At 40.8% G+C, this 13,638-nt stretch overlaps 2 protein-coding genes across 2 annotated transcripts in view; one reads left to right on the top strand and one right to left on the bottom strand.

Moving 5' to 3' along the window:
* Positions 1–13,638, bottom strand: part of FRMD8 (FERM domain containing 8) — a 543,310-nt gene that overhangs the window by 369,665 nt on the left and 160,007 nt on the right. The window lies entirely within an intron of this gene.
* The window catches only part of PIAS3 (protein inhibitor of activated STAT 3), a 68,956-nt gene continuing 65,809 nt past the window's right edge, over positions 10,492–13,638 (top strand). The window contains exon 1 of the mRNA XM_070766666.1: positions 10,492–10,513. The gene's annotated coding sequence lies outside the window, so the exon portion shown is untranslated. The remainder of the gene's footprint in view (positions 10,514–13,638) is intronic.

Raw genomic sequence — 13,638 nt, 5'->3', positions numbered from 1 at the left:
ACTGCACCACCCTGGCTCCTACACCGAGGTAAGAAAAACCAAAGAAATACATATAAACTGGGTGAAACCACACTCAATAGCTCAATAGCAGTGACTGTGAGATGATCTTGGTGGATTACCAGCTAAACAAGAGGGATCTAGACAGACTAGTGCAATAGGCCCAAACAAACAAAATGAAGTTCAATGCAGAGAAAAATAGGATCTAAAACCTAGGTAAGAAAAACCCAAAACACACATACAAACTGGGCCAAAACGCTCTCGACAGCAGTGAATGTGAGAGAGATCTTAGAGTCTTGGTGGACAATAAACTAAACATGAGCCAACAATGTGCAGCGGCAGCTAAAAAAGCCAAGACAATCTTAAGATGTATAAAGAGAGGAATACACTCCAAGACAAGGGAGGTGCTTATACCACTCTATAAGGCCCTAGTTATACTTAATACTCAATTTGAGTAATTGTATTGGCAGTTCTATTTTAGCAAAAACTTCAGAAGGGAAGGATTTAGGGGTAGCGATTTCTGACAGTCTCAAAATGGGTGAGCAGTGTGGTCGGGCGGTAGGGAAAGCAAGTAGGATGCTTGGCTGCATAGCTAGAGGTATAACAAGAAGGAAGAGGGAGATTGTCATCCCGCTGTATAGAGCGCTGGGGAGACCACCTTTGGAATAATACTGTGTTCAGTTCTGGAGACCTCACCCACAAAAAGTTATTGACAAAATTGAACGGGCTACGAGAGAGAGAGGAAGGGATAGTGGGAGAGAGAAAGACATAGAGGGAGGGAGAAAGAGAGCAAAAAAGAGGAAGGAAGCAAGAAAGAAAGAGGGATGGAGAGAGAGAAAAAAGAAGAAGGGAGAGAAAGAGGGGGGAGAGAGAAATAGAGCGAAAGGGAGGAAGAGAGAAAAAAATATTTTGTCCAAACTTTTTTTAGCCGCCCCCCCTCCACTCAATGTGCCCCAGGGTTTTTTAAATGTAAAAAAATGTGCCATGGCTCAAAAAAGGTTGAAAATCACTGGACTATATGACCTGCAAGGTCCCTTCCAACTCTAATAATAAATAAACAAACCTGATCCAGCAGTGTGCAGCTGCAGCCAAAAAAAGCCAATACAATCCTAAATTGAATTAATAGAGGGTTACAATCTAGGACTAGGGAGATACTAATACCATTCAGCCTTAGTTAGACCACATCTGAATACTGCATCCAGTTTTGGTCACCACGCTACAAAGAAGACATTGAAACTCTAGAGAAAGGGCAGAGGAGAGCAACCAGGAAGATTAGAGGACTGGAAACTATAACGTGTGAATGGTTGCAGGAACTGGGCATGGCCGGTCTAAGGAGGAGAAGGAACAGGGGAGACAGGGTAGCATCTTCCAATATTTGAGGGGCTGCCATAGAGAGGAGGGGGGGTCAGGCTATTTTCCAAGCGACCAGAAGGCCACACGAGGAACAACGGATGGAAGCTGACCCAGGAGAGATTCAACCTGGAAATAAGGAGGAACTTCCTGACAGTGAGAAGAATCAACTGATGGAACAGAATTTGCCTTTAGAAGTTGTGGGAGCTTCAACACTTGAGACTTTCAAATGAAGTTTGGACGGCCATTTGTGTGAAGCGGTATAGGGACTCCTGCTTGAACGGGAGGTCATTCTAGATGACCTCCAAGGTCCCTTCCAAAAACAACACAAGAGCACGCAACAGATTCAAACTTAATACTAACCGCTCCAAACTTGACTGTAAAAAATATGACTTCAGCAACCGCGTTGTGGAACTCATTACCTGACTCAGTAGTGTCAACCCCTAATGCCCAACATTTCTCCCTTAGACCATCCACGATTGACCTCTCCAGGTTCCTTAGGGGTCAGTAAGGGGCGTGCATAAGTGCACCAGTGTGCCTTCCGTCCCCTGTCCAATTGTCTCTCCTTTATCTCATATATCTTTTCTTCCTTTCAAATATGTTCACCTATACTTTTATATCTTTTCTTCTATTCTTTTCTTTACTTATATTATTATTCTCTTCAATGTGTATTATGTATTGGACAAAATAAATAAATAAAAATAAATAAATAAATAATCTATTGGGAGAACTCCTGCCTCACAACCGAGGTTGTGAGTTCAATCCTAGGTAGAAGCAGATGTAGGGTCACCTACCTGGGCAGTGGGGGTGAAGTAGATGACCTGCAAGGTCCCTTCCAACTCTGTGGTTAAATCTGTTCTATTTCCTCCTCCTTACCTTTGTGGTACATAGCAATCCCTCGGCCGGGAGATCCCACCACGGTGCTGGCAGGTTGGCCACGTCATCCTGGAAGACAGGGTTCCTCATTTCGAAGATTGAGAACATGGGTGGGAGGAAAAATTGGGGGGAAAGCCCCCTTGGATGAGCACAGGGATCCTTCCCGGAAGACGGAGAAGCCAAGCTGGGTCCTGGGTCAGCCTTCGGGCACTGTGTGAGATAAACAGCCTCCCGGGTGTGGAAAAAACTGGCCAGGCTGTGGGGGTGAGGAATCCTGGAAAAAATGTGCAGAGTGAACAAAAGCCATCATGTGTGTATCCATTCAACATCCTACGAGGAGTTTGTTGTTGTTTTTTTGCTTTTTGGCCACCGCAGAATCGCCAGTCATCTGTGGGCAGCTTTTGAACCTGACAACTCTTTTGCTACCACCTGCCTAATTTTAGAAAGCAGAACTACGGGTTGCCAAGACAGGCCTGCAGGTCCAGTGGGCAGAGAGAGAAACAAGAGACTAAACAATGTCGTTTGGCGGAACCCAGGGAAAGAGCCTTCTCTGTGGCGGCCCCGACCCTCTGCAACCAACTCTCCCCGGATATCAGAGTTGCCCCCACCCTCCTTGCCTTTCGTAAGCTTCTTAAAACCCACCTCTGTCGTCAGGTATGGGGGAATTGAGATATTCCCTTCCCCCTAGGCTTATAAAATTTATGCATGGCATGTCTGTATGTATGATTGGTCCTTTAAATTGGGGTTTTTAAAATTACTTTTAATATTAGATTTGTTTACATTGTCTTTTTACTGTTGTTAGCCGCCCCGAGTCTGCGGAGAGGGGCGGCATACAAATCTAATAAATAAATAAATAAATAAATAAATAAATAAATAAATAAATAAATAAATAAATAAATAAATAAATAAATAAATAAATAAATAAATAAATAAATAAATAAGAAAGAAAGAAAGAAAGAAAGAAAGAAAGAAAGAAAGAAAGAAAGAAAGAAACAGGCGGAAAATGTTTTTCTATTTTCTTCCTTAGGGTGGTTGCAGTGGGGGTAATAGGGTTATGCACTATTTATTGAATACTTAATAGGTTTTTTTAAATTGTCCTTCCTTCTCTAGTATCTTGGAATGGTCCTTAATTACTTTTAAAATAAGGAATAATTAAATAGTATGTTTTAACCCACAAACACTTTAATCATTATTCAGAACTGAACTTTTATAGCAATTCAAGGAAATTGAGTTACTTGCCTAATCTGTTCTCATACGGAACCTTGTGGGTTAAAATATGGAAACATACCGTAGAAGACTGACGGCAGATAAAGACCTCAGGGTCCATCTAGTCTGTCCTTATACTATTTCTTGTATTTTATCTTAGGATGGATCTATGTTTATCCCAGGCATGTTTAAATTCAGTTACTGTGGATTTACCAACCACGTCTGCTGGAAGTTTGTTCCAAGCTTCTACTACTCTTTCAGTCAAATAATATTTCCTCACGTTGCTTCTGATCTTTCCCCCAACTCACCTCAGATTGTGTCCCCTTGTTCTTGTGTTCACTTTCCTATTAAAAACACTTCTCTCCTGAACCTTAACATATTTAAATGTTTCATTACAAAACCTTCAATGTTACTGTGCTCCTCAACCAATAATGCCATCTATAATTTGTCCTTTTTGTGGCTCTTCAAATAATTTTATATTTATTTTATTCTATTCTTTTTTATTTTTTCACCGACGTCACATTAGCATCCATCCATCCATATACCCTAAATCATATCATAACACATATAATTATACATTTCTATTCAATAAACCATAATCAAACTTCCTAATTTTGCATTTGTTGTACTTTTATCGTCCGTCTTCAAAACCATCAAAAAGCAAAAATTATCATATTTTGGATATGGGAATGTAACCCCCCCAAAAAATACAGCATCCTTCATTTAATCCTCCAGGGAAAGAATGAAGGCAAATAAGGTCCTGGCAGAAGAAGAAACATAGAAACATAGAAACATAGAAACATAGAAGACTGACGGCAGAAAAAGACCTCATGGTCCATCTAGTCTGCCCTTGTACTATGTGTTTTATCTTAGGATGGATATATGTTTATCCCAGGCATGTTTAAATTCAGTTACTGTGGATTTACCAACCACGTCTGCTGGAAGTTTGTTCCAAGGATCTACTACTCTTTCAGTGAAATAATATTTCCTCAGGTTGCTTTTGATCTTTCCCCCAACTAACTTCAGATTGTGTCCCCCTGTTCTTGTGTTCACTTTCCTATTAAAAACACTTCCCTCCTGGATCTTATTAAACCTTTTAACATATTTAAATAAGTTTCAGGAGGGAAGACGTTTCCAGCAGACGTGGTTGGTAAATCCACAGTAACTGAATTTAAACACATATCCATCCTAAGATAAAACACAGGAAATAGTACACATCAACATCAAGGCTTTAAAATCAAAGAGACTGTTTTGGACAAAAACTCAGCAACACTTTCCCCCCACGGCTGTTGATAAAAATAGGATGGCCCACACGAGATCGCCAACGTCCCATGACGGGATAAGGCACAAGAAGAACTTGATATACCTTCCCACGATTTCTTAGGTAGCAGTTCCCTCTGCTGTCTGTCTGGAGACAGTCCCGCCGACCTCAAATTTAGAATACAAAGAATAGGATTTTTTTTAATTGCCCAAGTGTGATTGGACACACAAGGAATTTGTCTTTGGTGCATATGCTCTCAGTGTACATAAAAGAAAAGATAAGTTCATCAAGAATCTTAAGGTACAACACTTAATGATAGTCTAGATACATACTATAAGCAATCAAATTATATTAGGAACCAATCGATATAAATGGTAAGGAATTGTCTAGTATTGGAAGAAGTGGAATGGATGGGTTTCTCCTAAAGTCTACCACCATTTCTAAGGTTTTGAGTGTGTTCAGTTCCAGATTGTTCACCTCAAGGTTAGTTGTTCAACCTCCCGTCTGTATGTGGATTCATCATTGTCTCCAATGAGTCTGATCACTGTTGTGACACCTGTGAACTTCAGTAGTCTAACAGATGGATCATCTGAGATGCAGTCATTGGTATACATAGAGAAAAATAAATAGGAGACAACATAACATATTGGCAGTTCTGTGTTAGCAAAAATTTCAGAAGAAAAGGATTTAGGGGTAGTGGTTTCTGACAGTCTCAAAATGGGTGAACAATGCAGTCAGGCGGTAGGGAAAGCAAGTAGGATGCTTGGCTGCATAGCTAGAGGTATAACAAGCAGGAAGAGGGAGATTATGATCCCGCTGGTGAGACCACATTTGGAATACTGTGTTCAGTCCTGGAGACCTCACCTACAAAAAGATATTGACAAAATTGAACGGGTCCGAGGACGGGCTACAAGAATGGTGGAAGGTCTTAAGCATAAAACGTATCAGGAAAGACTTCATGGACTCAATCTGTATAGTCTGGAGGACAGAAGGAAAAGGGGGGACATGATCGAAACATTTAAATGTGTCAAAGGGTTAAATAAGGTCCAGGAGGGAAGTGTTTTTAATAGGAAAGTGAACACAAGACCAAGAGGACACAATCTGAAGTTAGTTGGGGGAAAGATCAAAAGCAACATGAGAAAATATTATTTTACTGAAAGAGTAGTAGATCCCTGGAACAAACTTCCAGCAGACGTGGTAGATAAATCCACAGTAACTAAATTTAAACATGCCTGGGATAAACATATATCCATCCTAAGATAAAATACAGAAAATAGTATAAGGGCAGACTAGATGGACCATGAGGTCTTTTTCTGCCGTCAGACTTCTATGTTTCTAAGAGCAGAGATCTTCAAATTTCTAGGTTCAACCATATTTCAAGACCTAAAATGGTCACCTAACATCAAAAGCGTCATCAAAAAAGCACAACAAAGAATTTTCTTTCTGCACCAACCCATGAAGCTTAAACTGCCCAAGAAGCTGCTGATCCAGTTCTACAGAGGAATCATAGAGCCTGTCATCTGCAGCTCTAGAGCTGTCTGGTTTGGTTCTGCAACCCAACAAGACCGACACAGACTTCAGAGGAGAATCAGAACTGCAGAAAAAACAATTGCTGCCAGCCTGCCTTCCATTGAGGATCTGTATACTTCACGAGTCAGAAAGAGGGCTATGAAAATATTTACTGACCCCTCACATCCTGGACATAAACTGTTTCAACTCCTACCTTCAAAATGTCACTACCGAGCACTGCACACCAGAACAACTAAATATAAGAACAGTTTTTTCCCAAACGCCATCACTCTGCTAAATAGATAATTCCCACAGCACTGTCAAGCTATTTACTAAATCTGCACTACTATTAATCTTCTCATCGTTCCCATCACCCATCTCCTCCCACCTATGACTGTAATTTTGTTGCTTGTATTTATTTGTTTGTTTGTTTGTTTGTTTATTTAATTTGTATGCCGCCCCTCTCCGTAGACTCGAGGTGGCTCACAGCAGTGATAGAAACAATGTACAATACAAATCTAATAATACAAAGTTAAAAACCCATAATTTAAAAAACATGCACACAACACACCATACATAAATTATATAGTATCTTTACAATTTATATTGACTGGTTTCTAATATGATTTGATTTCTTATTTGTACCCAAGCTATCATTAAGTGTTGTACCTTATGACACCAAGACCAATTCCTTGTGTGTCCAATCACACTTGGCCAATAAAAAATCCTATCCTAACCTATCCTCATATATCTGCACCAGTTATTAGTAGCCAGGACTGCTTTACATTTATTTCTATTGTAGTGCCTCCAATTAATTGCTAATTTTATATGGGTTCTTCTTCTTATATGTGTACCTTATTATTCCGCATGAAAGTATTAATGTTGTGCTCTACTTTAAATTTTGTGACTTGGTATGGTCAGTAAACAAAGAAATCTATATGGATAACTGTTTCCTATGAATCAGAATAGAGATGGAAGGGACCTTAGAGGTCTTTTAGTCCACCCCCCTGCTCAAGCAGGAGACCCTGTGCCATTTCAGACAGCTGTCTGTCTGGTGTCTTTTTAAAAGCCTCCAGTGATGATAGAGCACCCACAAATTCTGTTGGCAAGCAGTTCCACTGGTTAATTGTTCTCACTGTCAGGACATTCCTCCTTAGTTCTAGATTGGTTTTCTGCTTGATCAGTTTAAATCAGAATAGAGTTGGAACTTGGAAGGGACCTTGGAGGTCATCCAGGCCAACCCCCTGTTAAAGCAGGGGACCGTCTATACCAGTGATGGTTAATCTTTTTGGCATGAGTCCGAAACTGGAATGTGCCATCATGCCCCTATACCATTTCAGACAAGTGGCTGTCCAGCCTCTTCTTAAAAACCTCCATTGATGGAATACCTGCAACTTCTGGTGGCAGGCTGTTCCACTACTAGTTAATTGCTCTCATTGTCAGGAAGTTTCTCTTTCATTCCAGGTTGCTTCTCTCCTTGGTTAGTTTCCATCTGTTGTTTCTCGTCTTGCCCTCTGAATTATTACTATTGTTGTTGTTGTTGTTGTTGTTATTACTATTATTATTATTATTATTATTATTATCAATAATACAACACAGCAAATTAGATCACTATGTTGGATTTCGTATTTCATCACCAGTCGGGCGCTTCCCAGGCACCTAGGACTGCGTGACGTAGTGGCAAATTATGTTTGCCGATCCCAGTAAAGCAGCCTTTTGCAATTGACAGATGGAGATTTTGCCAATTCCGATGGTTTTCAAATGTCCGCTGAGATCCTTTAGCATTGCGCCCAGCATGCCAAGGACCACTGGGACCACTTTCACTGGCTTATGCCAGAGTCGTTGCAGCTCGATTTTCAGATCTTCGTTTTTCGCAAATTTCTCCAGCTGCTTCTCCTCAATTATTCTGTTTCCTGGGATTGCGATGTCGATGATCCATACTTTCTTTTTCTTCATGTCTGGTGTATTATGTTCCAAAATTCGGTCAGTCGGAAGTCGGAAGTCCCATAGTAGTTTTGCTTGCTCATTTTCGACCACTTTTTCAGGCTTATGATCCCACCAGTTCTTTGCCACTGGTAAATGGTAGTTCCGGCACAGGTTCCAGTGGATTATCTGTGCCACAGCACCATGTCTATACTTGTAGTCAGTCTGTGCGATCTTTTTGCAGCAGCTGAGTATGTGATCGATTGTTTCATCTGTTTCTTTACAGAGTCTGCACTTTGGATCGTCTGTTGATTTTTCAATTCTGGCTTTGACAGCATTTGTTCTAATGGCCTGTTCTTGGGCCGCCAGTATTAGTCCTTCTGTCTCCTTTTTGAGTGTTCCACTTGTAAGCCATGACCAGGTCATTTCTTTATCCACTTTGCCTTCAATCTTCTCCAAGAACTGGCCATGCAATGTGTTATGTCTGGGAAAGTTAAATAAGCCGAAATTCAGTGATTGGCTAAGACGCGACTTAAACAAAAAGAACCGCCAAAGTTAAATGGTTGTTCCCGCCTAAATAAAATGTATAAATAAGGCAACGGGTTAGCCGTCGCCCTTGTTGGGTGTCGGTTGTTACTTAGTGAAGTTCCTCTGTTAAAATAAACCTGTTGCAGCGAATCAGCCTCCGAGTACTGATTTAACAGTGGCGACGAGGAGGTCGAACTCCCGCAGAAGAAAAATAAAAGACTATGAGCTCCGTCATGGCCCAAGCACCGGCGTTCTACAACCCGGACTCAGAACCATGGACGTCCTACATGGCCAAATTTCGCATCTTTCTACAGGCCAGTAATCTTCACGATGCCGACGACGATAGAAAGCGGGCCATCTTTCTAAATTATCCGAGTACTGATTTACACAATGCTTTGTTCCGCCAACTGTCCATACGACATTGAGTTACAGTTTTTCTGTACTGGTCCTTAGTTTCCTTCACTTTGAGAAGCTTCCTATTGTTGACCTCCATCAACGCTGACTCTTTGCTCTCCTTCACATAGTCAGCTAATGCATGCTTCTCTTCTTCCACTGTCTGCTTCACTTGCAAGTACCACTGATGGGTAGGCCTTGTCGTGGTAGTGGGGCTTGTGTGCTTCAATGAATCTGAGAGCTGTGCCGGTGGTAGTGTAAACTACTGGTAGGTCTAATCTTGCCAGAATGGTCAAAGCAGAGGAGCCAGACTAAACGTACCTAACCCATTTAAACTAATGGAGAGACAAAACAAAAAGAAGTCCATACTGGCTCGGTCGTCGCCCAGGATAAAAAGGACCGCGGTGGCTGCTGTGGAACCTGGGCAGCCATCGACAAATGAGCTACAGGAACAAAGCAAACAAAGCTTACAAATCAAAAAGCGGCAGAAATTCTCAAGGTCAGAGAATCGCACAATCATGAAGTGTTATTACAACTCGGAGCCTGAAAAACATTATTATTATTATTATTATTATTATTACTACTACTACTATTATTATTACTATTTATTTATTTATTTATTATTTATTTATTTATTTATTATTTGGATTTGTATGCCGCCCCTCTCCGAAGACTCGAGACTATTACTATTATTATTTTCCTATTCCACAGAGACCGGATTTCTGAGTCTCTCTCTCTCACTCTTTTCCTGTGCCGACTGCTTCTCATGGCTGGAAGGAACAAAACTGAAAATATACTGGTCAAAAAAATAAAGGGAACACTCAAATAACACATCCTAGATCTGAATGAATGAAATATTCTCATCGGATATTTCATTTGCACAACTATTCCATTTGCACAACAGCAGGTGAAATTGATGGTCCATCAGTGTTGCTTCTTAAATGGGCAGTTTGGTTTCACAGAAGTTTAATTTACTTGGAGTTATATTGTGTTGTTTAAGTGCTCCCTTTATTTATTTTTTTGGAGCAGTGTACATCCACAATAAAACCAAGAAGAGCTGTGGTGTATTTTGAAGCAGTAACTTGATTTAAGAGTTGCTTCAAAGGCCAGCTGGTGTGGCGATCAAACTGCAGGGGCAGGAGGGTGAATAAAATCTTTTTGTTTTGGTGTGTGTGTGCGTTTGTGTGCATGTATGTGTGTGTGTAAGTTTCTTAACTGCCTGCATCTGTAACTTCCTGCTTTTAGCTAACACAGGAACCAGCTGGAGGAGGGGTTTTTAAAAAGCCTTTTTTTCCTGGCTTGGGAGCGGGTCTTTTGTGCAAGCTAAGGGGGGAAAAAACAGGTGTGGACCTACAATTGGGGGGCCCTGAAAAAAGAACTGAAAAGCAGCGCTGTCTGGGTCTCCAACGAGGCTTCTTGGCATATGCCAAGTGCAGCCAAGAGGAAATAAGGACTTTCAAAGAGAACAGGGTAAGTGAAAGTAGCCCAGGCCCGAACTCCCCAAACCCCCAAATTATTATTTTTGTGTATGGGGGCAATTCGGAGCACGTCTGGTTTGGCATTGGCTCTCCAGTCTCAGGCACGGTGACCAAAATCCTGCCAACTTTGCGGGACTTTTGGGGGATGGGGTTTGCCTGAAGGAGAGGTCAGCTCACCTGTGTGTTTTGTCTCTGTGTGTTTCTCTCTCCCTCCCTCTCTCTCGCTTTTCTGTCTCTCTGTTCTCTGTCTCTCCTCTCTCTCTCTTCTTTCTCTTTGCTCTCTCTTTCTTCTCTCTCTCTTTCTTTCCGTGCTCTCTTCTCTCTTTCCTCTCTCTCTTCTCTCTTTCCTCTCTCTCTCTTTCTCTCTCCTCTCCTCTCTCTTTCTCTTTCCTCTCTCTCTTTCTCTCTCCTCTCCTCTCTCTCTTCTCTCTTTCTCTTTCCTCTCTCTCTTTCTTTCCTCTCCCTTTCTCTCTTCTCTCTCCCTTTCTATCTTCTCTCTTTCTTTCCTCTCTCTTTCTCTCTTCTCTCATCTCTCATCTCTCTTTCTCTCTTCTCTCTCTCTTTATCCTCTCCCTTCGCTCTCTCTTCGCCCTCTTTTGCTCTTCTCTCTCTTTCTCTCCTCTCTCTTTCTCTCTCCTCTCTCTTCTCTCTTTCTCTTTCCTCTCTCTCTTTCTCTCTTCTCTCCCCTCTTTCTTTCCTCTCCCTTTCTCTCTTCTCTCTCCCTTTCTCTCTTCTCTCATCTCTTTATCTCTTCTCTCTCTCTTTATCCTCTCCCTTCGCTCTCTCTTCACCCTCTTTTGCTCTTCTCTCTCTCTTTCTCTCCTCTCTCTTTCTCTCTTCTCTCGTCTCTATCTCTTCTCTCTCTTTATCCTCTCCCTTTGCTTTCTCTTCGCTCTCTTTTGCTCTTCTCTCTCTCTTTCTCTCCTCTCTCTTCTCTCTCCCCCTATGTTTGTTTTTTTAATTTTATTTCGTCAAGTATGTATTGGTAGTATACATGGATATAACATTGTTTATATACATAAGATGGGTACTGATAAGAGGGAACAATTGGACAGGGACAGTAAGCACTCTCGTGCACTTATGCACAACCCTTACTGACCACTTAGGAATCAAGTGAGGTCAACAGTGGATAATCTAAGGGTAAAATTTTGGGGGTTTAGTGATGATATTATAGAGTCGGGTAGTGAGTTCCATGCATCAACTATGCAGTTACTAAAATTGCATTTTTTCAATCGAGTTTAGAGCGGTTTACTTTGAGTTTGTATCTGTTGTGTGCTTGCGTGTTGTTGTGGTTGAAGCTGAAGTAGTTGTTGACAGGAAGGACTTTTTTTATGGACTGTGCTTAGATCATCTTTAAGGCAACTTAGTTCTAAGCTTTATAAGCCTAGGGTTGTAACTTAAGTCTAATTGCTTATGGTATTCTGTTGCGAGAAGAGGAGTGGAGGACTCCTCTCATAAAGTATCTCTGGATGTTTTCTAATGTATTTATGTTCAAAATGCAGTGTGGGTTCCAGACAGATGAGTTGTATTCAAGGATTGAATATCTTTCTCTCTTCTCTCTCAATCTCTCTCTCTCTCTTTGTATGTTTGTTTTATTTTTATTTTATTTTGTCAAGTAAGTATTGGTACTATACATAGATATAACATTGTTTATATATATACGATGGGTACTGATAAGAGGGAACATTAGGAGAGGGATGGTAGACACGCTGGGGCACTTATACATGCCCCTTACTGACCACTTACTGACCACTTAGGAATCGGGTGAGGAGGTCAACAGTGAACAGTCTAAAGGTAAAGTTTTCGGGGTTTGCTGACAAATCCACAGAGTCTGGTAGTGAGCTCCAGGCATTAACTACTCGGTTACTAAAGTTGTATTTTCTACAGTCAAGTTTGTAGTGCTTTACTTTGTGTTTTTTAGCTTCCCCATAATGTGAATTGGGGTTTGGAGGGGGTTTAAGTGGGTGGACTTCAGGCTAGTCTGGACTCTTGCATGAATCCAGCACTTATCGGAAGGATTAGCCTGGCTGCTCCCGTTTGGGTAGCTTGAAAAGTCCAAAATCCTCTAGACAGCATTTTTGTGTGCTAAAATGGAGCTTTATACTGCACAAGTCAAAAAGAGGGTGGGGAAAATATTTACTGACCCCTCGCATCCTGGACACAAACTGCTTCAACTCCTACCCTCAAAACATCGCCATAGAGCACTGCACACCAAGACAACTAGACACAAGAACAGTTTTTCCCTGAATGCCATCACTCTACTAAACAAATAATTCCCTCAACACTGTCAGACTTTTTACTAAACCTGCACTTCTATTTCTACTAGTTTTTCCCATCATTCCTATCATCCTTTTCCTCCCACTTAAGACTGTATGACTGTAACTTGTTGCTTGTATCCCAAGATTTTTATTAATATTGATTATTTCTTCATTGCTTATTTGACCCCTATGACAATCATTGTTGTACCAAGCGATTTTTGACAAATGTATTTTTATCTCTTACGTACGCTGAGAGCATCTGCACCAAGACAAATTCCTTGTGTGTCCAATCACACTTGGCCAATAAAATTCTATTCTATTCTATTTAGAATATTAGGCCAACTGTGATTAGACACGTGTGAAATTTGTGTTCCATGTATCTACAACAAGAGTGATAGTGGTGATTGAGTTGTATGTTGCTACCTAAAAAAAAAGGAAACACTTTTAGAAACATTAGATGAATGGCACCAGGGTATATTCTATTGTTCTTTCCATCATTTGTTGTAGCCAGTTGTATATTTTTTCCCAGTAACCTCTTGCTTTGGGGCACAACCACAACATATGAAAGAAGGTATATCAACTCCTTACCATTTCAAACAGGTAGCTGTCCAGTCTCTTCTTAAAAGCTTCACCCACAACTTCCGGAGGGACTTCTGGTTAATAAATAATTATTAATAATAAATATTAATAAATAAATAAATAAATATTAATAATAATTTTATTGAAATATTCACATTAAAAACAAAACATATAAACATTTAAAGCAAACAGTTTACACAGCCACCCTTCTCCTTAGACTCAGGGCGGCTTACGACATGTTAGCAATAGCACTTTTTAACAGAGCCAGCCTATTGCCCCC

The sequence above is a fragment of the Erythrolamprus reginae genome, chromosome 13, assembly GCF_031021105.1.
Source record: "Erythrolamprus reginae isolate rEryReg1 chromosome 13, rEryReg1.hap1, whole genome shotgun sequence".
In the NCBI taxonomy this organism is placed as follows: Eukaryota; Metazoa; Chordata; class Lepidosauria; order Squamata; family Dipsadidae; genus Erythrolamprus; species Erythrolamprus reginae.
Note: the sequence above shows the minus strand (reverse complement) of the source record. Positions and strands in the feature narration are given on the sequence as shown.